This window comes from Pan troglodytes, chromosome 6 (assembly GCF_028858775.2).
Source record: "Pan troglodytes isolate AG18354 chromosome 6, NHGRI_mPanTro3-v2.0_pri, whole genome shotgun sequence".
In the NCBI taxonomy this organism is placed as follows: Eukaryota; Metazoa; Chordata; class Mammalia; order Primates; family Hominidae; genus Pan; species Pan troglodytes.
In genome coordinates this window covers 140,667,601-140,692,372 of record NC_072404.2, presented here as the reverse complement: position 1 = coordinate 140,692,372, position 24,772 = coordinate 140,667,601, and the positions used below count along the sequence as shown (strand labels likewise).

At 38.8% G+C, this 24,772-nt stretch overlaps 1 long non-coding RNA gene across 2 annotated transcripts in view; it reads left to right on the top strand.

Moving 5' to 3' along the window:
- Positions 1-1,707: 1,707 nt before the first annotated feature.
- LOC104007386 (uncharacterized) overlaps positions 1,708-24,772 on the top strand; it is a 36,009-nt gene continuing 12,944 nt past the window's right edge. Inside the window, exons 1-4 of one of the 2 annotated variants that reach the window (XR_681604.3) lie at positions 1,708-2,298; positions 16,230-16,307; positions 17,838-17,978; positions 18,551-18,636. This is a non-coding gene — a long non-coding RNA (uncharacterized LOC104007386). Of the gene's footprint in view, positions 2,299-16,229; positions 16,308-17,837; positions 17,979-18,550; positions 18,637-24,772 lie in introns of those variants that run through there. The other variant, XR_681605.2, reaches the window with a different exon arrangement.

Sequence of the window (24,772 nt, the reverse complement as noted above, 5' to 3'; positions counted from 1 at the left end):
TTTTGTGGTTTTTATTTTAGGGTCAGTACTATTAGTGCCTGTCCCACTGGAATTCCCAAGCACTTGTCTGAGCCACAGTGGCATGGCCTTTGGTGAGGGGTAGAGAGAGTACCATGTTGGACAGTTTCCACATTGGTATACCATAGAAAGTATAGAAACTTTCCAGAATGAGCCTATGAATGGCCTTGTGGTTTACTATAAAGCTACATAATCTACCTATAATTTGGAAATTATAAGATGATAAAGAAAAGAAGGAAGGTAATTGTCACAGAAGAGACAAAGAATTCGTATTGTTAATAATTCATATTCTACAGTGTTAGCAATTTTATAGCATCTTTCAGGCCATTTTATGGACTTTCTTGTAGGAAGAACTTATCATTTTGTAAACAACAAGCTGTCAGAATCAAAAAGGAAACAAATTATATGAGCAACACCAAACCTGAGATCACCACAGAGTGCAAGACTTATTAAAAATCCATGATTCTATAAAGCTTGTAAGAGACAGAGAGAGTAATAAATGAACTAATGGCAAGAACCTATAGTGAGCAATTACTCCTGTAATGATGCCTTAGTGACCTCTAATAAATGCTTAATTTGTTTCTTGGCAGGAAAACACCCTTGGAAGGCCTAAGGTGATATGGTCAAAGTAATATGAACAAAAAATTACTTTTTAATAGCTACATAATGAAGATTGCAGGACTTTAAAACATTGAAATAAACTCTAATATTTCACATTGCTGTTTTCCTATTCTGTATTCCAAAACTACAATAACGGTGCAACTTTAGTATCTTTGCCATCTATATTTTTAAACAATATTCTTCTAACTCTTCATACTTATTGGAATATGTGAATAACTTTAAATTAAGATATACTACTTAATATGGCTTAATATTCCTAAACACAGTGACAAATTTTACTAAATTAATAATTCATAAATATTAGTTTTAGATACACTTAACATGTTTCTATGCCTAAATTATCTTCTATATCATATTCTACCATTCTTGTACTAATTATATTGTCAAAGAAACTGTCTGCTTAAGGAAATATAACTCTTGCTTTTTTTCTTAATATTTAACTAAGGAAAACTATGAAAAAGTTCTATATACACCTGTACACTTTTGATACTGCTTGTCCTGAAATCTTACTTATGTTCACTTCTTTATGTTGTGGCTTCTGAAGAACAAAACATTCTGCAAGTTAGAATTCATGCACAATTAGGTCTTGTTGGGTATATTAGAAGGGTCAGTGTTTAATAAAATCGTTTTCAAAGCCAGACCATATCTCTTCTTCCACTGTTCATGGGTAAAAGCCCAAGTGTCTTATGAGAGGATTCCTTTGTCAGGGAATCTCTGAATGAATGAGCTTCTTATGCACCCCTGATGCTTTCTGATCAATCTCACTGAACGTCATTGCAAGTCCTCTGTAGCTGTACCCAAGTCAGCTTTTAATCTTTATCCTGTGTCTTCATCTTTGATTTAGTTTTGCCATTTTCGAAAGTCCCTCTTGGTCCAAGAGCCCATAGTTTCCTGTCTGCCATTAGTTTCTAATTTCATGTCTTACTGATACAGGTTCATCTACCCCACTCAGATTAGCTCTGGATTCTGGGCTTCAGCTCAGGCCTGTGGTGCTCTTATTCCTGAGAAGGATGTTTAGGCAAGGAGATAAGAAAAGTCAGGTGATTCCACCAGTACCTACTGTCAGGCCTCTGAGCCCAAGCCAAGCCATCGCATCCCCTGTGACTTGCACGTATATGCCCAGATGGCCTGAAGTAACTGAAGAATCACAAAAGAAGTGAATATGCCCTGCCCCACCTTAAGTGATGACATTCCACCACAAAAGAAGTGTAAATGGCCGGTCCTTGCCTTAACTGATGACATTACCTTGTGAAAGTCCTTTTCCTGGCTCATCCTGGCTCAAAAAGCACCCCCACTGAGAACCTTGCGACCCCCACTCCTGCCCGCCAGAGAACAAACCCCCTTTGACTGTAATTTTCCTTTACCTACCCAAATCCTATAAAACGGCCCCATCCTTATCTCCCTTCGCTGGCTCTCTTTTCGGACTCAGCCGGCCTGCACCCAGGTGAAATAAGCAGCCATGTTGCTCACACAAAGCCTGTTTGGTGGTCTCTTCACACGGACGCGCATGAAATTTGGTGCCGTGACTCGGATAGGGGGACCTCCCTTGGGAGATCAATCCCCCGTCCTCCTGCTCTTTGCTCCATAAGAAAGATCCACCTACGACCTCACGTCCTCAGACCGACCAGCCCAAGAAACATCTCACCAATTTCAAATCCGGTAAGCGGCCTCTTTTTACTCTCTTCTCCAACCTCCCTCACTATCCCTCAACCTCTTTCTCCTTTCAATCTTGGTGCTACACTTCAATCTCTCCCTTCTCTTCATTTCAATTCCTTTCATTTTCTGGGAGAGACAAAGGAGACACGTTTTATCCATGGACCCAAAACTCTGGCGCCGGTCACGGACTGGGAAGGCAGCCTTCCCTTGGTGTTTAATCATTGCAGGGACACCTCTCTGATCATACATCCACGTTTCAAGGGTGTCAGACCACGCAGGGACGCCTGCCTTTGTCCTCCACCCTTAGCAGCAAGTCCCGCTTTTCTGGGGAAGGGGCAAGTACCTCAACCCCTTCTCTCCTTGTCTCTACCCCTTTTCTGCTTTTCTGGGAGAGGGGCAGGTACCCCTCAATCCCTTCTCCTTCACCCTTAGCAGCAAGTCCCGCTTTCCTAGGGGGCAAGAACCCCCCAATCGCTTATTTCCGCACCCCAACCTCTTATCTCCGTGCCCCAATCCCTTATTTCCGTGCCCCAACCCTTTCTTTGCTTTTCTGGAGGGCAAGAAACCCCTACCCCTTCTCCGTGTCTCTACTCTTTTCTCTGGGCTTGCTTCCTTCACTATGGGCAACCTTCCACCCTCCATTCCTCCTTCTACTCCCTTGGCCTGTGTTCTCAAAAACTTAAAACCTCTTTAACTCACACCTGACCTAAAACCTAAATGCCTTATTTTCTTCTGCAATGCCGCTTGACCCCAGTACAAACTCGACAGTAGTTCCAAATAGCCAGAAAATGGCACTTTGAATTTTTCCATCCTGCAAAATCTAAATAATTCTTGTCGTAAAATAGGCAAACGGTCTGAGGTGCCTGACGTCCAGGCATTCTTTTACACATCAGTCCGTTCCTAGTCTCTGTGCCCAGTGCAACTCGTCCCAAATCTTCCTTCTTTCCCTCCCGCCTGTCCCCTCAGTACCAACCCCAAGCGTCGCTGAGTCTTTCTAATCTTCCTTTTCTACAGACCCATCTGACCTCTCCTTTCCTCCCCAGGCTGCTCCTCACCAGGCCGAGCTAGATCCCAATTCTTCCTCAGCCTCTGCTCCTCCACCCTATAATCTTTTTATCACCTCCCCTCCTCACACCTGGTCCGGCTTACAGTTTCATTCCGTGACTAGCCCTCCCCCACCTGCCCAGCAATTTACTCTTAAAAAGTTGGCTGGAGCCAAAGGCACAGTCAAGCTTAATGCTCCTTTTTCTTTATCCCAAATCAGATAGCGTTTAGGCTCTTTTTCAACAAATACAGAAATCCAGCCCAGCTCATGACTTGTTTGGCAGCAACCCTGAGACACTTTACAGCCCTAGACCCTAAAAAGTCAAAAGGCCGTCTTATTCTTAAAATACATTTTATTACCCAATCTGCTCCCGACATTAAATAAAACTCCAAAAATTAAATTCTGGCCCTCAAACCCCACAACAGGATTTAATTAACCTCGCCTTCAAGGTGTACAATAATAGAAAAAAGTTGCAATTCCTTGCCTCCACTGTGAGACAAACCCCAGCCACATCTCCAGCACACAAAAGCTTCCAAACGCCTGAACCGCAGCAGCCAGGCATTCCTCCAGAACCTCCTCCCCCAGGAGCTTGCTACAAGTGCCAGGAATCTGGCCCCGGGGCCAAGGAATGCCCACAGCCCGGGATTCCTCCTAAGCCATGTCCCATCTGTGTGGGACCCCACTGAAAATCAGACTGTTCAACTCACCTGGCAGCCACTCCCAGAGCCCCTGGAACTCTGGCCCAAGGCTCTCTGACTCCTTCCCAGATCTTCTCAGCTTAGCGGCTGAAGACTGATGCTGCCTGATTGCCTCCGAAGCCCCCTAGACCATCACGCATGCCGAGCTTCGGGTAACTCACAGTGGAGGGTAAGTCTGTCCCCTTCTTAATCATACAGAGGCTACCCACTCCACATTACCTTCTTTTCAAGGGCCTGTTTCCCTTGCCTCCATAACTGTTGTGGGTATTGATGGCCAGGCTTCTAAACCTCTTAAAACTCTCCAACTCTGGTGCCAACTTAGTCAATACTCTTTTAAGCACTCCTTTTTAGTTATCTCCACCTGCCCAGTTCCCTTATTAGGCTGAGACACTTTAACTAAATTATCTGCTTCCCTGACTATTCCTGGATTACAGCTATATCTCATTGCCACCCTTCATCCCAATCCAAAGCCTCCTTTGCATCCTCCTCTTGTATCCCCCGACCTTAACCCACAAGTATAAGATATCTCTACTCCCTCCTTGGCAACCGATCATGCACCACTTACCATTTCATTAAAACCTATTCACCCTTACCCCACTCAATGCCAATATCCCATCCTGCAGCATGCTTTAAAAAGATTAAAGCCTGTTATCACTCGCCTGCTACAGCATGGCCTTTTAAAGCCTATAAATTCTCCTTACAATTCCCCCATTTTACCTGTCCTAAAACCAGACAAGCCTTACAAGTTACTTCAGGATCTGCGACTTATCAACCAAATTGTTTTGCCTATCCACCCCGTGGTGCCAAACCCATATACTCTCCTATCCTCAATACCTGCCTCTATAACCCATTATTATGTTCTAGATCTCAAACATGCTTTCTTTACTATTCCTTTGCACCCTTAATCCCAGCCTCTCTTCGCTTTCACTTGGACTGACCCTGACACCCATCAAGCTCAGCAAATTACCTTGTACTGCTGCAAACCTTCACAGTCAGCCCCCATTACTTCAATCAAGCCCAAATTTCTTCCTCATCTGTTACCTATCTCGGCATAATTCTCATAAAAACACACATGCTCTCCCTGCCAATCATGTCTGACTGATCTCTCAAACCCCAGCACCTTCTACAAAACAACAACTCCTTTCCTTCCTAGGCATGGTTAGTGTGGTCAGAAATCTTACACAAGAGCCAGGACCACACCCTGTAGCCTTTCTGTCCAAACAACTTGACCTTACTGTTTTAGCCTAGCCCTCATGTCTGCGTGCAGTGGCTGCCACTGCATTAATACTTTTAGAGGCCCTCAAAATCACAAACTATGCTCAACTCACTCTCTACAGTTCTCATAACTTCCAAAATCTATTTTCTTCCTCATACCTGATGCATATACTTTCTGCTTCCCGGCTCCTTCAGCTATACTCACTCTTTGTTGAGTCTCCCACAATTACCGTTGTTCCTGGCCCAGACTTCAATCCGGCCTCCCACATTATTCCTGATACCACACCTGACCCCCATGACTGTATCTCTCTGATCCACCTGGCATTCACCCCATTTCCCCAAATTTCCTTCTTTCCTGTTCCTCACCCTGATCATGCTTGATTTATTGATGGTGGTTCCACCAGGCCTAATCGCCACACACCAGCAAAGGCAGGTTACACTATAGTACAAGCCACTAGCCCGCCTCTTAGAACCTCTCATTTCCTTTCCATCGTGGAAATCTATCCTCAAGGAAATAACTTCTTAGTGTTCCATCTGCTATTCTACTACTCCTCAGGGATTATTCAGGCCCCCTCCCTTCCTTACACATCAAGCTGGAGGATTTGCCCCACCCAGGACTGGCAAATTAGCTTTACTCTACATGCCCTGAGTCAGATAACTAAAATACCTCTTAGTCTAGGTAGATACTTTCACTGGATAGGTACAGGCCTTTCCTACAGGGTCTGAGAAGGCCACCGCAGTCATTTCTTCCCTTCTGTCAGACATAATTCCTCAGTTTAGCCTTCCCACCTCAATACAGTCTGATAACAGATGAGACTTTATTAGTCAAATCAGCCAAGCAGTTTTTCAGGCTTAGTATTCAGTGAAATCTTTATATCCCTTACAGTCCTCCGTCTTCAAGAAAAGTAGAATGGACTGAAGGTCTTTTAAAAACACACCTCACCAAGTTCAGCCACCAAAAAGGACTGGACAATACTTTTACCACTTTCCCTTCTCAGAATTCAGGCCTGTCCTCGGAATGCTACAGGGTACAGCCCATTTAAGCTCCTGTACAGACGCTCCTTTTTATTAGGCCCCAGTCTCATTCCAGACACCAGACCAACTTAGACTGTGCCCCAAAAAACTTGTCATCCCTACTATCTTCTGTCTAGTCATACTCCTATTCACTGTTCTCAACTACTCATACTTGCCCTATTCTTGTTTACACTGCCGGTTTACACTGTTTCTCCAAGCCATCACAGCTGATGTGATGAAACCTACTATAATTGAAATGATGGTAAATTATAGACATGATAACTTCAGAATCCCATGAGGGAACAGGGTGGCTGAGGTGGGAACCCAATCGCCTAGATAAGCATTTTTAGAACACTAGATGCTATATGGAAATATATGCCCCCCGGATTTACAGACTCAAGAAACAGACTTGGTAAAACTCATTAAATATAGCCATGTTATATGAGGAGCATGGATAATGTAAAAGAAAGGGAAGAGGATGAGCAATAATTCTAAAGTAAGTTATAAGTAATTCAAAGATGGGAGGGTTATAAAACCCTTGACCAAGGATTATGAGTAAATTTCACTTTTAACTGACTCAATGGCATAACGCCTTTCCAAAGAAAACCATAACAAAGACCAAATTGGAATTCAACCTTGGTTTAAAATCCAAAACAATCTTAGACCCATAGCATTCGAATATATTTAAATTTTCATGCCTGTCGGTGTGAAGAGACTACTAAACAGACTTTGTGTGAGCGATAAAGCTTTTAATCACCTGGATGCGGGCAGGCTGAGTCCGAAAAGAGAGTCAGTGAAGGGAGATAAGGGTGGGGCCGTTTTATAGGATTTGGGTAGATACAGGAAAATTACAGTCAAAGGGGGGTTGTTCTCTGGTGGGCAGGAGTGGGCATCGCAAGGTGCTCAGTGGGGGAGATTTGAAGCCAGGATGAGCCAGGAAAAGGACTTTCACAAGGTAATGTCATCACTTAAGGCAAGGACCGGCCATTTTCACTTCTTTTGTGGTGGAACATCATCAGTTAAGGCAAGGACCAGACATTTACACTTCTTTTGTAGTGGAATGTCATCAGTTAAGGCGGGGCAGGGCATTTTTACTTTTATGATTCTTCAGTTACTTCAGGCCATCTAGGCGTATACGTGCAAGTCACAGGGGATGCGATGGCTTGGCTTAGGCTCAGAGGCCTGACATAAATGACATACTAAAAAAGCTCAGAGTTATTTTAATTTAAACTTAATTATGAATCATCTCAGTATTGGTCTGGGTTCTCCAGAGGAATAGAATCATAAAAATATACATACACACATAGAAACACACACACACACACCTATCTATGTACATCTTGTCACATACACACACACACACATATATATGCATACACATACACACACACAGAGATTTATTTTTATAAGGAATTGGCTTATGCAGTTATGGAGACTTAAGTCCCACAACTTGAGATCAGCAATCTGAAGGCTTAGGAGAGCCAATGCCATTGTACTAGTCTGGAGCCTAAAGGTCTGAGAAAAGGAAAGCTAATGGCGTGAATTCCAGTCTTAGTCTAAGTCTGATTCTGAGTTTGATAGCAAGAGAAGACTATTGTCTCTGCTTGAAGATAGTCAGGCAGAGAGAACTGTGAAAGGAAAATAAATCTTGGGGCCCCCAAATCACTAAGCAAAAGGGAAAAGTCAAGCTGGGAACTGCTTAGGGCAAACCTGCCTCCCATTCTATTCAAAGTCACCCCTCCTCTCACTGAGATAAACGCATGGTTGATTGCCTCCTTTGGAGAGGCTAATCAGAAACTCAAAAGAATGTAACCATTTGTCCCTTATCTACCCATGACCTGGAAGCCCCCTCCCTGCTGTGAGTTGTCCCCTCCTTTGCTTTGAGTTGTCCCAGCTTTCCAGACTGAACCAATGTTCATCTTACATATTTTAATTGATGTTTCATGTCTCCCTCAAGTGTATAAAACCAAGCTATGCTCTGACCACCTTGGGCACATGTCATCAGGACGTGCTGAGCCTGTGTCACAGGCACGCATCTTCAATCTTGGCAAAATAAACAATCTAAATTAACTGAGACCTCTCTCAGATATTTGGGGTTCACAGAGTAAATTCTCCTTTCTCAGACTTTTTCTTCTATTAACGCCTTCAGTGGATTGCATGAGGGTCACACACGTGTGGGAGGGTAATCTGCTTTACTCAGTCTACCAATTCAAATGTTAATCCTATCCAGAAACACCTTCACCCTCACCCACCCACCCAGAATAATGCTCAGCCAAATATCTGGAGCCTCCTATGTCCCAGGCCACACAAAATTAAGGATCACAACCTCCATACAGAGATGAGGTCTTAAATTGGAAATTGTGTCTTACTTTTTTCTGAATGTATAGCGCAATCACTTATACTCACACACTGATCTATCCAAAAACAATTTCGTAAGTATTTCCTTTGTCCTTAGAATTTATCTAAGTGAAGGAGAGAAAATAATTCTGCTCTGCCTGAGAGTTTTTGTCTGTGGAATAGGAAACACTAAAAGGTTGAGGGACTGCAATAAAGTTAATTTTCTTTCTGTGAATGAAAGACATTGTGCTCTCTCCAGCACAATAATGGTGGCCCTTGAGGATCATACTATAGATTACACAGAGACACTCACTCAACGATATTTATTTTTGGTCTTCAACTATCATAGTGTTGATAGTGATGTGTGAGAAAGAAATGTAGAGTGGCAGTTGGAATGTTTGGGCTGTAACTACTTACTAGGCATTATTTTTGTGGCAATCTTTATAAACTTCTTGAATACACATTTAAAAACTTATGCTAGTCACACATGCATGAAACGTAAATTTGAAAACATTCCACATTATAATAATAAAATAAGTACAAAATATGCTGATCAGAACTATCTTCTTATTTTGGGGGATAAAAGGAGACTATTTTGGTGTGTAATTTTTTAGATCTTTTCTTTTCGAATAATTTCAGATTTACCAAAGAGATGAAAAGACAGCATAGCTTTCACTCAGCTACCCCTAAAGTTAACACTTTACATAACTATGGTACATATATTTTGGAAATATCCTCATATAAACAAGTAAATCTGTAATAAAAATGAACTTATAAACATTGGCATAATAAGTGTGAAATCAGCAGCCTGCCTGGAAGCTTAAAAAAAAAAGTCTCCTAGACTAAGGAATGGATTATATGAGTGAAATTTCATTAACAAGAGAAAGCATTTTAGTACCCTTTAAGGCTTTCAGTAGAGTATAAAAAGTTATTTAGAAACCAGGAGCCACTTCCGCATCTCATTTACCTAACTGATGAGAGATAAATGAGCTCAGCATTTAAAGCACAGCCTGGAGGTATTGTTTTACACATGAACTACAGTCTAACTCCACTAAAAGACAAGAGAATCATTAACTTTCTGCTACCACAGTGCCAGCAGCAGTCACTAACCTTTCCTACCATAAATAGTTTCAGAAATAATAATAGAACAATTATAAATCCTGATTTTCATCACTGATTTAGTGCATTTTTATAAATCTAAGCCAAAACGCTATAAATGTAATACTTTATTATGTGTAAACAGGATATTGTTATTTATTTAAAATGTCATTACATCTCACTGTGATAGTGTGAAAATCATTTTTACCACCTCTTGGGAGCTCTTTTTGGTGAAGCAACTGAAAGATAAATATTCTGTAGATTGCTTTAAAAACAGATGAAAGTTTCATTTGCTGAGAAGAGTGAACATCACCATCATTTGGGTAATGTTGAAATCAGACTTGAGGCTATTGCCAAGACTAGAATCTCCCTTGCTGATACAAAAGCTGGTGATAAAATGTCTACATTTAAAATGAGATAGAATTAACATTAATTTGAAAATACGAGAATGCACTCCAGTCCTGTCAGCCCTGTAAAGAATCATGTTGCACTCACACGGCAGTGAGATGGGTGGCATTAACATTGCACACCAGCACAGTTTACATGAACTACTGATTTAAGTCTTACCTTCAGGAAGTCTCATGACAGCTAAATGCTGCCAAATGCTGACACAGAGTTTTATCTGTGTATTCGCTGTTTTCACCTTTCTTAGTAAAGCATCTGTAAGCACTGTGCAAAACAGTATGTAAAGCAATCTTATTAAATTTATTATAATTCATAGATTTTTTATTTTCTAACTATATAACCATTGATAGGCAAATTATAAGAATTTTCTTTCTCCTTTTCTATGCACATGATCTCTACTTTTGTTTTTTCTTTTTTTCTTTTCTCTATTTTGTATTTGTTTTTGTTTTATTTTGTTTCTTTTGTTATATTGTCCTGGCTAAACCCTATAGTGAGATGTAGAACAAAAGTAATGATAGGGGTGATTTTTCCTTTGTGCACTATCTGAAGTAGTGGGAAAAGAAACAGGGCAGAAGGGAAGAAAGTTTTAATATTTTAACATCAAATATGAATGCTCTTAGATTTTTGCAGACAGTCTTTATTTCATAAAAGACAATTCTTTGTACACCTAACATACTATTAATTGCTTTTAAATTATGAATGGGTATTGAATTCAGCAAAGGCATCTTAAAAACTTATTTCGAGATAATCATTTTTAATCTTTTTTGTAGTTATTATGGTACATAGCATTGACATATTTTTTGTGTTAAATCATTCTGTGAGTTTGCTTTGTTATCTTGTTTAGGATTTTTATAACTATATCATGAGAGAAACTTTTGTAATTACAGAGAGGGTGATATCCTTGTCAGATTTTATAATCAAGATTGTGGTGACCTCATAAAAAAAGAGCCATTTTCCTATAATTCAGAAGAGTTTGTTTAAGATCAGGGTAATTTATTCAGAAATAAATGGAAGAATACACCAGTGGAGGCATCTGGTATCAGGATTTCATTTGTGAGAGTTTTTTAAAATGCATTGAATATATGTTAGGAATTTAATATAGTTAACATGATTCTGTTTTCACATTTATTCTTCTACGTCTTTGGGCCCAATTGCACCCTTTCTTGGGTATTGAGTAAATAACTAGGAGTGTGATTTCTGGATTGTATGGTAAGTCTATGTTCAGCTTCATATAACACACAACCAAACCGTCTTTCAAATGATTACATTTTCCCCCTCCACCTCATCAGTTTGGATGATACAATTACATTTTCATGCAGAAATTCTCCTACCTGATTCTCTCTGGCCATAAAAAATGAGATTTTTTTTTTTTTTTTTGAAATAATGATCAGATTCCTGGGTAATGCTCAATGAGATGTTGTGCTTTCCAAACCAAAGAGGATCCTAGCCTAGTTAAAGCCCGAGGCCATTTAAAAGCAATCTCCTTATAATTGTCAGCTTATAAAATTGAGTAAGACTATTCAAATTATGTAATGCTGAATGTAAAATGACACTATGCAATTAAAGGTTAACTTCTAACTCTAGAGTTTTTTTTTTAGTAAAAAAGAAAAAATAATAAAGTTTTGATATTAGAATACTTTTTCCAAGAAGATTAATCGGAATTTTTTTATTTTACTTTTTGGCTTTCTTAAAAGAATTTGTTCTGTTTTGCTGAAATTGTTGGATAAATTTCCTATTCTAAGTGTGTGTGTGAGTAAATATATTAGTGAAAAATACACTCCTCTAATGTAAAGGACCTTTTTTTTTTTTTTCAGTTACCATGATTTTTTTTCTCTTTCTTCCTATCTCTAAAAATGTTTACAGTTCTTTTTGTTGCTAGGGTTACTTTTTTTTTCTGCTCTAATTTCCTTCTCTAAAAGTATCATTATGACTTCTAATTCTTTCTGCCACTATGCATCTCTTATTTGTCAGTGTTCATTCTCTTGTTTCTTTTACTAGACTCACATTCTTAAGAATCCATTTTGCAGTTCCAGTTTCTAAAGCCAAGCAATATATTCACCTGAATCATCTTCAGTTTTAATTGCTCCCCCACACAATGAGTATTACGGTATTTGAGCATGCTACTGTAGATGATATCATCTATTTGAGAATAACTTAAAACTTCAGATGAACTGTACCTGAAAATATTTTGGTTGAGACTAGCCAGAGCTAACTTATGTGAGAACAGGCTGTCATTACGAGACTAACGGGAACAAAAGTAATCACTCTTTGCCCTCAAATATTTTTCATATTCATAGACTATTTCTTGCATGAATTGCTTATTAATCATACTTGAGACATGTCAATACCTGAATTCCTATTACAACATAGAGAAAGGGAAAGAAGAGGAAGTTTTCAGAAATAGCAATGTCAGTTGTAAAAATGTGGAGTAACTATTTTTTTTCCACTGTTGCCAGTGGTTAGCCCTTTCTGAGCCACTATTAGTGCTGTCAAATGTTTACGACCATGCCTCTGGAGTGTCACAGATTCAGCCAGCCTCTTGCTACTGCCTGTACTCAAGTGCTATGTCCATTAGAGCTTCTTTCCAGCATTTACAGTTGTGGTACACTGCCTGAACTCGTGCGTTTGTGTGCCTTTAGAAAGCTTTTTAATGATATTTGAATAGTGGTACCCCTCAGCTCTGCATATGTTTAAAAAATAAGTTAGTATAGTTAAAAATGAGATGTGGCTTGGCAAATTAAGAAAAGGAATTTGTGGTTGTATTAATTTTCTCAGGCTGATATAATAAGATACCATAGACTGGGTAACTTAAACTACGAATGTTTATTTCTCAGTGGTCTGGAGACTGGAAGTCCAAGACCAGGGTGCCAGAATGGTCAGGTTCTGCTAAAGGCCCTCTTCCTGGCTTATACACAGTCACCTTCTCACTACATCTTCACATCTCCCAGAGAGAGTTCTGGTCTCCTCATGCGCTTATAATGCACCAATCCCATTACAGGAGCACTATCCCCATGACTTCATCCAAATCCAATCAACCTCTCCAAGGTCCCACCTTCAAACATTATCACATCGGGAATTAGGACCACAACATAAAAATTGGGAAAAGGGGGACACAAATATTTAATCCATATCAGTGGCCATATTGTAAAGGTCTTATGTATCATTCTTTTCTGTCCAATATTTGAAATAAGTGTTAAAGTAGAGAATATTGTGCTCAAATCTATGGAAAGGAAGACATAGAGGATGAGACATTACAAGAGATCTCTCAGTTCAGGGATAACTGAGACAATTGGGAAAAAAAGCCTGCACTGATAGAGCTATGGAGTGGAGGAAAGGAATTTCATATTTAACATAGGCAGAATAATAAGAATGACTTGGTAACAACTGATACGAGGTTGAAGGAAGGCATTTCAAAAATGTTTGAGCATTTGTGTTTGGACACCTCATGAATAATAATGTCATTGGCTTCATTTAATGAAACAGGAAACACAGGAAACTTTAGGGACAAATTTACTTTGGCCTTTTTACTTTTGCTTATTTAAGAATGTCTATTGTTGTTAAGAAAATCTGCATAAGAGAATAATAGCACACACAAATCATGTCTATATGAGTTAAGGAGCAAAGATGAAACCATGGGATGCACCAACTATTGAGATACGGCTGGAAGAAAGCCAGAAAGACAATGATCAGTGAGCTGAAGGGTGGGTAATAAAATAATGTGTTACAGTGAAGGAAGAAAAGCATGATCAATGTTTTCATTCTATAGAGCAACCTAACTAAATAAAAGGCAATCACTGGATTTAATGATTGCAGGTGCATGTCTATCATATTAAAAACAGAAATCATATCCAAGTGAGTTTACTAGAAAATAGGAAATGAAAGAAAATAAGTGGTTTTGTAGGTTCTCTAACAAAGTTTGTTTATAGAAGGGAGAAAATGAGGGTAGCTGCTTACAAGGAAACATGGTTGTGTGTTTAGAGGACATGTTTGTAGATTGAAGGTGAGATTAATATTTCTGAACAGTTGGAAAAAGTGAATGTAAACAGAGGAAGGGTCAGTTTCTCTGTTCAGAAAAAAAGATATAGGGAATGATAAAGATTGCTGGAGGAGAAGACAGATGGACTGCAAATGGTTTGATGAGTATGAATGACATGCAATGGGTTTATGAGACTTGAAGAGAATATAACATATCCACTGGATGATGTATAATTCAAACAAAAATGAAGCCCCACATGCCAGCCCAAGCATGGAGTTGGATGGGACAAAATAATATCTAGCAAATGAAAGTAATGAAAAAAACATTGCTGTTTACTGTCATCTCTCAGATCATGTCAAAGGGTAAGAAACATATTCTCTTTGTTCTGAACAGCTTTACCAAATTTTATACTTCTGTCATTAGCAATATCTTTCCCTTGAATCACAACCGATTTCCTCAAAATCTCTCCCCTACAACCCGACTACAACTCTGAATTCCTACTGGTTTTTTTTTAGCCATGATTCTTTCTACTCTTTTTGGAGTATGCAGGCCCTTTTCAGTGATGCTCAATTTGTGTGTTTGTCTCTTTCTTTTTTTAAATGGAGTCTTGCTCTGCTGCCCAGGCTGGAGTGTAGTGGCATGATCTCGGCTTACTGCAACCCCAGCCTCCTGGGTTCAAACGATTCTTCTGCCTCAACCTCCCAAGTAGCTGGGACTACAGGCACGTGCCACCATGCCCAGCTAATTTTTGTATTTTTAGTAGAGATGGGGTTTTACTCTGTTGTCCAGGCTGGTCTCGAACTTCTGACCTCATGATCTGCCCACCTCGGCCTCCGAAAGTGCTGGGATTACAGGCATGAGCCACTGCGCCCAGCTGGGTGTGTCTCTTTCTATTTGTTGTCCTAAATTCATGATGCTCTCCTTGTTTCTATCTCTATTTGTTATCTTAAAACTACATCACAGGACAGGCGCAGTGGCTCACACCTGTAATCCCAGCACTTTGGGAAGCTTAGGTGGGTGAATCACTTGGGGTCAGGAGTTCAAGACCAGCCTGGTCAGAAGGGTGAAAACCCGTCTCTACTAAAAATACAAAAATTAGCCAGGCGTGGTGGCAGTCACCTGTAACCCCAGCTACTCAGGAGGCTGAGGCAGAAGAATCACTTGAACCCGAGAGGTGGAGGTTGCAGTAAGCCAAGATCAAACCACTGCACTTCAGACTGGGTGACAGAGACTCCATCTTACAAAAAAAATAAATCTACATTACAAAAAGCCCAAAGGCATAGCTGACACAAAGCAGGTACTCACTAGATGTGGATGAGGATATAGAATCACAATAGAAAAACATAAGAATCTTCTTGATCATAGAGAAAAAAAGTAGACTAAAAATATGCAAATGTAGATATCTTTACCTTGTCAAAGATGGGAAAATAAGTTAATGTTCCAAAAAACATGTTCATCATTTTCTTCTAGAGTTGCTAAAATATTAATGACTCTTCAAGGGTAATTCAAAAACTATATCATTCATAATTTGGGTATATATGTATCTAGAATAAATTACTATGGTATTATATCTTATTAAATTCTCATATATTGCCTCATAAGTCCTACCACATTCCATCAATATACGTGGGTCGTGTAATTTTTAACTCCATGAGGGTATTTGTAAAATTATATTATTCGCTGCAATAATAATAGCTTCTTAAGTATCTGATATGTGCCAGAACCTTCAAAGCATTTACTCTTCAGAACAAACCTAAGTTGTTGTAGAACTCTTATTACCTTTTACAGATGAGGAAATGACAGCATAAAATTAAAAGAAATAAGCTCCCCGTTGAATTGATTCGATTGATGATACAGAACCATAGTAGGCAGAATAATAACTTCCCCCACCCAATTAAGATGTTCATGGCTTAATTCTCACAACCTGTAAATATGTTATATTCCATCTAAAAAGGGATTTTGCACATGTGACTAAGTCAAGAGTCTTGAGACAGGTAGATTATACTAGATTTTCCAGGTGGTTTCAGTGTAATCACAAGAGATTTTATAAGAGGGAGACAGGAGAGTCAGGGTCAGAAAAGGAGATGTGATTAATGACCCAGAGGTCAGAGGGACTTTAGAATTCCCTGCCTCTCCCAACCTACAGGTTCCAAAGCTTATGAATCTACTGTAGCTGATCAAGATATACTTCAGGTCTCAGCTGAGAACTCACATCCTTCTGAAGGTAAGCATTCTCTGACCCACCAAAAAGGAGAAAGTGTTTGTGTCTCTTGTCTGTCCCCACAGCACTCAACACTGTCTCCATATTGTGCTCCATTCCACATTTCGGAAGTGCAGAAAAATATGAGTGCCAAAATTCCTCTTTGGGAGAGTACTGTTTTTTGCTTTTTGCTTTTTTTTACTATTGGCAAAAACTACATTGACAAACTATGCAGAGTGATTCCAAGGAAATTATCACCAGACTGTTATACATGAGTCTCTGAGGGAAATTTATTTTATTTTGCTAAAGGGAAAAGAGGGAAGAATATAAGGAAGATTATAAAACAGGGGTGCAGTTAGATGATTCCAGCTGCTATACATTTACTTGTCTGTGCCCTAACATACACCAACAAGTGTACAATGAGTACCTCCAGATAAAGTCATTATTGATAATTTTGAATTCTCTTTTTACTTCTTTATATTATTAAAAATTCTAAAATGAGCATTTTTACTTTTGAAACTTAAAAAAATTACAGGTGTATTTATTTAAAAAACACATTGGATCTTTACTAAGTGTCAGGCATTTTCCCAGGTTCCGGGAATAAAACAGTGAACAAGAGAGACAACGTCAGACATCGAGAGTAGAATGATGGTTACCTGAGGCTGGGAAGGGTAGTGGGCAAGTGGGGAGGAAATGGGGATCGTTAATGGGTACAAAAAGTAGAGTAAATAAGATCTAGTATTCAACAGCGCAACAGAGTGACTATAGACAATAATGATTTAATTATACATTTTAAAATAAATGTATAATTGGATTGGGTAACACAAAGGACAAATGCTTGAGGTGATGAATATTCCATTTACCCTGATGTGATTATTATGCATCATACGCCTGTATCAAAATATCTCTCATGTAACCCAGAAATACATACACCTACCACCTACTATGTAATAAAAAAATAAAAAATTAACATAGACTATGTCCCTGCTTTCAAGAAGCTTGCATTTTAGTAGGAAGTGTAAAAAAAAAAAAAACCTAAAAATAAGTAAGGTGGTATCAGATAGTGAGAAGTTAATAAGTAGTATACTAGAAAATACAAAGTGATATACTAGAAAGTAAGTCTAGTATATCACTATACTAAATATAGTGGTTACAAAAGGACCTTTTCGGTGAAAAGAAGGCATCATTCAGGTGAAGACATAGGGAGGTGCGTTCCAGGCATGGAGAACAGCTAATGTGAAGTTCTGACAGCAGAAAACTCAGGGTATGTTCTAGAAGTAAAACAAAGACCAGTGTGGATAAATTGTGATATGGAAGGAGACAGATGGGTAAGATAGGAAGTAGAGTTAAGCAGGGGACAGATTATGTAGGACCTTAGAGTCCAGAATGATGAATGTAGATTTTATTCTCCATGTAGTAATCATAAATTTATTATAAGCATTTCCCAATTTTACTAAGCACTCTTCTAAAATACCATTTTAATGGCTTCACATTATTCTGTCATATGGATGTGCTGAGATTCAATTAATCATTCCCTTATTATTGGATATTTAGCTTATAAGACTTGAGCAAAATCCAACTTGAATCAATTAGTGAAACAGAATGAATCCACCTTTTCACCACTTCAATCAAATGCCAGTTAGTAGCAATTAGTACTCACTGAAGATGATATACGATCCTGAAAATTCTAATCAGGTAAGAAATATGCATTATTTTCCCCGATATAACTTATTTTGACATGTGTGAAAAATAGTAGATGCTTAAATTAATCTCATGCATGTTTGCGACCATCTCTGGAGAGCTATTACAAATCTAATAAGTCAATATGCTAGTATAAATAACGTGATAATTTTAAAAGAGTTTTATTTGAAATAAATAGAATATTCATTTCACAAAAGAGAGCCTCAGGAGATATAAATGTAAGCATAGCATATGGATTATTTGAAAGAATAGTAGAGAAGATGTTTATATTTAGAGTGAGGGCCAGCCATCATTTTAAAGGGAGCTATGTTACCATGGGACATGTCTACCATGGTCAGGGATCCTGTCCTGCCTATCAGTTCCGGATTTCTGAGGTTTGAATTGCATCTGCAATAGCTGCCAATTTCTCTTCCTCTGTTCACATATTTATTGCTATTACCTTGTGATAGTTGGGCAAAGCCTACTGACCCTGTCTCACAATATTGATTTTAGCTGTATTAAATTAAATACACAGGATTATAAAGGAAATCAATCATATTGAAATGTAGTTTCATCTGTCTTCTCAGGACTCTGATGTAGACCTACATTATCAGCACTTCATGGATGATTTCTAAATTGTAGTAGAAGACTCCTCTGACCCTTGGCTCAAGTAGATATATATTGTAAAGAATATTTATGACCATATTGTGCAGTGTGTTTATAAAAATTGGTCCCTCAGGCTACAAAAGCCTGGATGTATAGTCAGTGTACAAGCAAATTTAAAATGCCTTACTTTGTATCTGGGCTCAAGGAATCCCAACCCAATCCAGCCCATTCATTTACTTTGATTCAGTGGTTGATATTGTGGGTCACAGAAAGTCCTTATATTTTTGTAAAAGCTGTCATTCTCTGGGTCTCATATGTATTGGAATGCAGCACCAAATGAGCTGTCATGTTAGTTCTGCAAGGATGCTGGTTATAAGGAGGGATAATTTCTGTTATGGTCACTGCAGGTGCTGAATTCCTACAGCTGTATCTGTTTCACTGATCCTAAGGCTAGCAAACCCTGTGTTCTGCTGGACTGGAGTTGCTAGAATGGTTCACACACCACTCCTCACATAGAGGTGCTGTGCCCTTTACCACATTTCCTTTCTCCTCACCCCAAGTCAAAAACTCACTCAAAGAAGTCACATTGCACACACCTAGACTCCAGGTCAGACCATATCTGCCCACAGACTTGAGCTTTTTTTGTTATTGTAGACTTGATTCTGTTTTCTGGGGTCTTGTTTTTGTTGTTGTTGTTGTTGTTTAACTTCTGGCACCTTCACAGATCAGGAAGCAATGTTTGTTCTTCTTCCCCACTGTCGTCCACGGAACTCCTCCATACTGTCTCCCAGAAGCCAGTTTTTATGCTTACTCATTGTAGTTATTGGTCAGCTCCTTCTCTCAACACTCAAGCAGCAAACTAGATTCAAAACTAATTTTTCATGACATTTGAAACTAAATAGCTAAGTTTGAGTTGCATAATCTCACATACTATGATAAACTCTTGCTTTATCTGCCAGTTCTCCTCACACCAAGTCTTTTTTTTCTTTCTTTTTTTTTTTTTTTTTTTTTGAGGCAAGGTCTCACTCTGTCACCCAGGCTGGAGTCTGTCACAGGATCACAGTTCACTGCAGCCTTTACCTACTGGGCTTAAATGATCCTCCCACCACAGCCTCCTGAGTAACTGAGACCACAGGCATCTGCCACCACACCTGTTTTTTTGTTTGGTTGGTTGTTTGTAGAGATGGCATTTCACCATGTTGCCTGGGTTGGCCTCAAACTCCTGAGCCGAAAGTGATCCTCCCACCTTTGCCTCTCAGTGTTGGGATTACAGAAATGAGCCACCGCACCTGGCCCACAGACACCTTCTAATAGGCTTATGTGCATGTCCACATTAGTGAATGGAAGAATGCTTTCTTCTATCTCTATGTGAGTATCTACTATTGGAATTGTAAAGATTGGAATATATATGTGTATTTGTAAGGATTTTTTTCTTTATAGATATATGAGATTATAAAGAAGACATGCGCATCTTTTTCTGGGTAATTGTGTCTCTGCTAGAGTGCCTCTGGGCACGCACATAAAAACTAGCATGCTTTAAAATCATTCTCATTGGGAAATGAAACAGAAAACTGAAGGAAGAACAGAGCTTCTGAACATAGAATAAGAAAGCAAGCCAGTACTTTGGAGTCAGATGATCCTGAGATTTCCTTCATCTACTAAGTGCTATGTAGCCTCAAAAGGTTATTCAGGGCTTCAAATTACCTGCAAATACAGTATACATATTTGAGGATGAAATACTTGGCACAGTGTAGGGAATCAATCTATGTAATCAATAAATGGAAACTTCCTACCTCAGTCAGCAAGTGTTGCTTTTTAAGATCTTAAATGCTTAGTGATCAAATTTGTATAAGTCCATAAAGATAGCAACTTTTATTGAGTTCTTAATATATAGGAGGTGTTCTCCTCAGTGCTCCAAATCTTTTATATTGTTTGATATATGTAAAAATCTATAAGATAGGTATTTCTGTTATTTGTACTTTGCAAGTGAGTAACCTGAGGCCCAGAGACAGTAACACGATGAAGATGACAGAATAACAAGCAGAGGAGCTGGGTTTGAGCCACAGCAGTTTGGATCCAGAGCACATGCACTCTTAACACTCTTACTCTATATACCAAACTACCTCTTACAAAGGAGGCAGAATTGACACGACTTGGCAGGATGCAGAAGATAGAGATGCTTTCCTACAGACCCAGTTTTGGTGAATTAAGGAGTAAAATAGTCTCTTCTGAGAGAATAGTGAGTCTGTATCACACAAGAATCAGGACTGTTTGAGTAAGATCTTAGGGGCTCACTCTGTGTTCCTTAAACAAAGGGCTAGCTGGATTTCAGGAGACTTATTTTCTCAGCTAGAGGGCAAACCAAACCCAGTTTTTCATAGGATCAGTGGTGCCCTCCTTTTGGCATGTAGCATCCCAAGGACTTTGTTTCTCAGCTGTCCCTTGATCAACAGGTGCAGGTTACCTGGCTTTCCCAGACACTCTGTTAGCAAGCAACACCCCTTAAAAGAAATTATCTATGCAAAACAGCCTATTTATTTTCTCCTGTGCAGATCTGTTCTTTGAATGTCTTCTATATGAAGAGATCCACAGGTGGAAGTAGTATTAGAATGAATCTCACACTCCGTGGTATGACGGGAAACTTGGGACTGCTTCTATTCTCTGCCTTGTTGATTCCAACCACAGAGATGATCCCTTAGACCACACCTGGCCACATCCTATGCACTACAGGTGACACTTCTGAAAATATCCACAATGCATAAGAGTTTATCAGCAATATAAGAAAAGAGGAGACAGTTCTCGTTAGCCACTGAGTGGCTGAAATGACCTGCTTATGTGAGCAGGTTGTTGATGATGATAGGACCACATATTTGTACATCACTTTGCAGTGTAAAAACCATTTCCCCATCTATTATGATATTTTATCTTCAGGGAATGCAATGCAAATTATTCACATATAACAGCTGAGAGAACTAGGACACTAAGAAATAGACACATTTCCAAGTTTGACTGCTAGTAAATTCAAGAATCAGCACAAGCCTTCTGATTATATTATATCATGATGCCTGAGAAATATCAGGCAATTAATTCAAAACTATCAACTCAAAATATCAGTTTAGAGATGGGTCCCAGATAAATGGGAATCCTGTGTGCAATGAATTATAATATTAGCTAAACATAAACAAGATATACATAAATTATAACTAGTCAGGGCAAATTGCAACTTAAATGCTGTATGTTTCCTCTGTACCAGTAAAAATATGAAGGTCAGCTGAACTGAGAAACCTTTCCATTAGAGTGTATTTGAATGCTGTTTAGCATAATTCTGCTACCAGCATTATTTTTCTTTCCTGTCAGATTGACTACTATTTTTTAGTTACCAAGATAATTTGATAGTCATCTAATTAAATAAAAGGAACAAACACAGTACTGTTTTCCCCAAAACCAGTGTTCTTTAATTGCTCATTGTTCTTTCTCTTTGTAGTCAATGTAAAGAGTTGCCTCTAAGTGGACTTTTTATAGGTACATATCTTCTCAGCCAGGTTCTCCATCTTGGCACAAAAAGGCTGCATACACAAATTGAACATGAAGTTAATGCCAATGGTGTGGACAGTAGTTTTATAAAAACTGAAGTACTTTATCATGCCGTTGTTCCTTGTGTCATTCTCTTTGCCACACAGACTTTTTTTTTTTTTTTTTTTTTTTTGAGATGGAGTCTCTGTCACCCAGGCTGGAGTGCAGTGGCGCGATCTTGGCTCACTGCAAGCTCCACCTTCCGGGTTCACGCCATTCTCCTGCTTCAGCCTCCCAAGTAGCTGGGACTACAGGCACCCGCCACCACGCCCGGCTAATTTTTCGTTTTTTGTTTTTTGTTTTTTTTAGTAGAGATGGGGTTTCACCGTGTTAGCCAGGATGGTCTTGATCTCCTGACCTCGTGATCCGCCCGCCTCGGCCTCCCAAAGTGCTGGGATTACAGGTGTGAGCCACCGCACCCATCCTCACAAAGACTTTTAGTCAGTATTGAAACAATTGCCAAAAACTGCTAAAACTCACATCTGAGTACTTTTGATCCCTTGGACACTAACATTTTAACTGGACATCAGTGAGGACCACTGACTTTTTAAGGTTCATCACAAGGGACTGAGTCTGATATCATCTAGCCTTTAAGCCTTCACCACATGTAAATAACGACTCTCCTTGTGTGCATTTCTCTACTGGATTTGAAGGGGTCAACACATTTTCACAGGAATAACTAGTCAGGAAAGTAAAAAGTGATGCATTTCTAACACAGATTAGTTTACTCTTGAAATCCTGCGATGATACTTTCTCTGCCATCAGCGAAATACTATACGATCTTTTACACTGACATAGAAAAAATGTTATTTAGTAACTCATTTATTCATTGAGCTACCCTTTATATATAACACTATGTATATTGTTTATATGTATGTTATTTATATTTTATATCTATATTATATGCCACTTTTGTTGAAAGAGTTTGAATTCTGGATATTCTATAACTGGTTCACTGGATTCTACTGATGATCCAACAACATATATTTTGAAATAAATAGCATTAGTCCCAGATTGACATTATTATCTTTTAAAGAGGAAATAACAATAAAATATTAGTATGTTATGGCCAGGCATGGTGGCTCATGCCTGTAATCCCAGCACTTTGGGAGACCAAGGCAGGCAGATCACCTGAGGTCAGAAGTTCGAGACCAGCCTGGCCAACATGGCGAAACACCATCTCTACTTAAAATACAAAAATTAGCTGGGCATGGTGGTGGGTGCCTGTAATCCCAGCTATTCGGGAGGCTGAGGCAGGGAGAATTGCTGGAACCCAGGAGGCGGAGGTTGCAGTGAGCCGAGATCGCACCACTGCACTCCAGCCTGGGTGACAGAGCGAGATTCTGTCTCAACAACAACAACAACAACAACAAAAGAATTGGTTTCTAGTATAAAGTTTTCCACCCTGCCTTTCAACGTTAGAGTTATCCATATTGATATATCCAAATGAGTTTTTTTAATAATATGGGAATAATCAGTTAATATTTATCAAAGTCTTCTTGGGTAAATAAAATATACGACTGAATTTGATTGAAGCAGTACATTATTATTTGAACTCTTTTTTATATTCTGATATTTGTAATTCTACTGTATCTGATGTATAGTCAGCCTTCTGTTGCCTTAAATCCAGAGACAGCAAATAACCATCTTGTATCAGATAAATATACTATCCTAGGTATTAAAATTCAGTGATGATTTAAGACTCTTCATTGATAAATAAAAATAGCTGATGACTGTGCATTTCATTTGATTTTGCATATATTCAGCTTATTGTTTTTGTTTTTAAGGCAAAAACAGATTCAAGGTAAGTGGTTTAGTGTAGGAGTCCTTTTAAATTGGATTAGTCAGAATGAGGAAATTTCCCAAATGTCATATTTCTAAAAGCATCATCCTCTTTCTCTTTTATACACTACTTTTTCTTAAAGAGCCCTCCTCCAACTGATTTAAAAGTGCTAAAATTTCACTATTATTATTGCTTTACTCCTTTAACCTCTGTTAAAGCAAATTTCCTTTGATAGAATAATAATTAAAGTGATTAATGTTAATAAGCTCCTCAAAGTGTTTCCACAGTGATGGTTTTCATAAGAGAAAAAGAGAAAATATAAATCAAGAAATAAGTATAAAATGAAGACAGACTTCACTTATTTGACTTTTCCCCGGGGTCATCTCTAGAAACTCAGAAAGTAAAATACACAGCACAATACAGTAGAGCTTGTGAGCAAAAGGGATGACTCCCAATCATGGACATAAACATGTAGTGGACTTTCTGTCCTACGGAATTGCAAATCATCTGTGTAACATATAGAACAGTATAGTAACCTGAAAGAACACATACTTTTAGAAACTCAGAAAATCCTACTTTGAGAACTGAAAGTGAAACAAATGAAAATTGATGGACATTAATATTGAAACTACACACACAAACACTGAAAATCCTCAACAAACATTCTGAAAGATTACTAACATAAAGTGTAATCTGATGTTCAGTTGGGATTTATCTGCCATGAGATCGTTTTAAAGAGAGCCTCTGACAATCAAAAAATAATATAGAAAAATAAAGAGAGTCCAGCAAATAAGTATATATTTATCCAACACCCTTGGATGGTGTTGGATGAATAAGGAAAATGAGA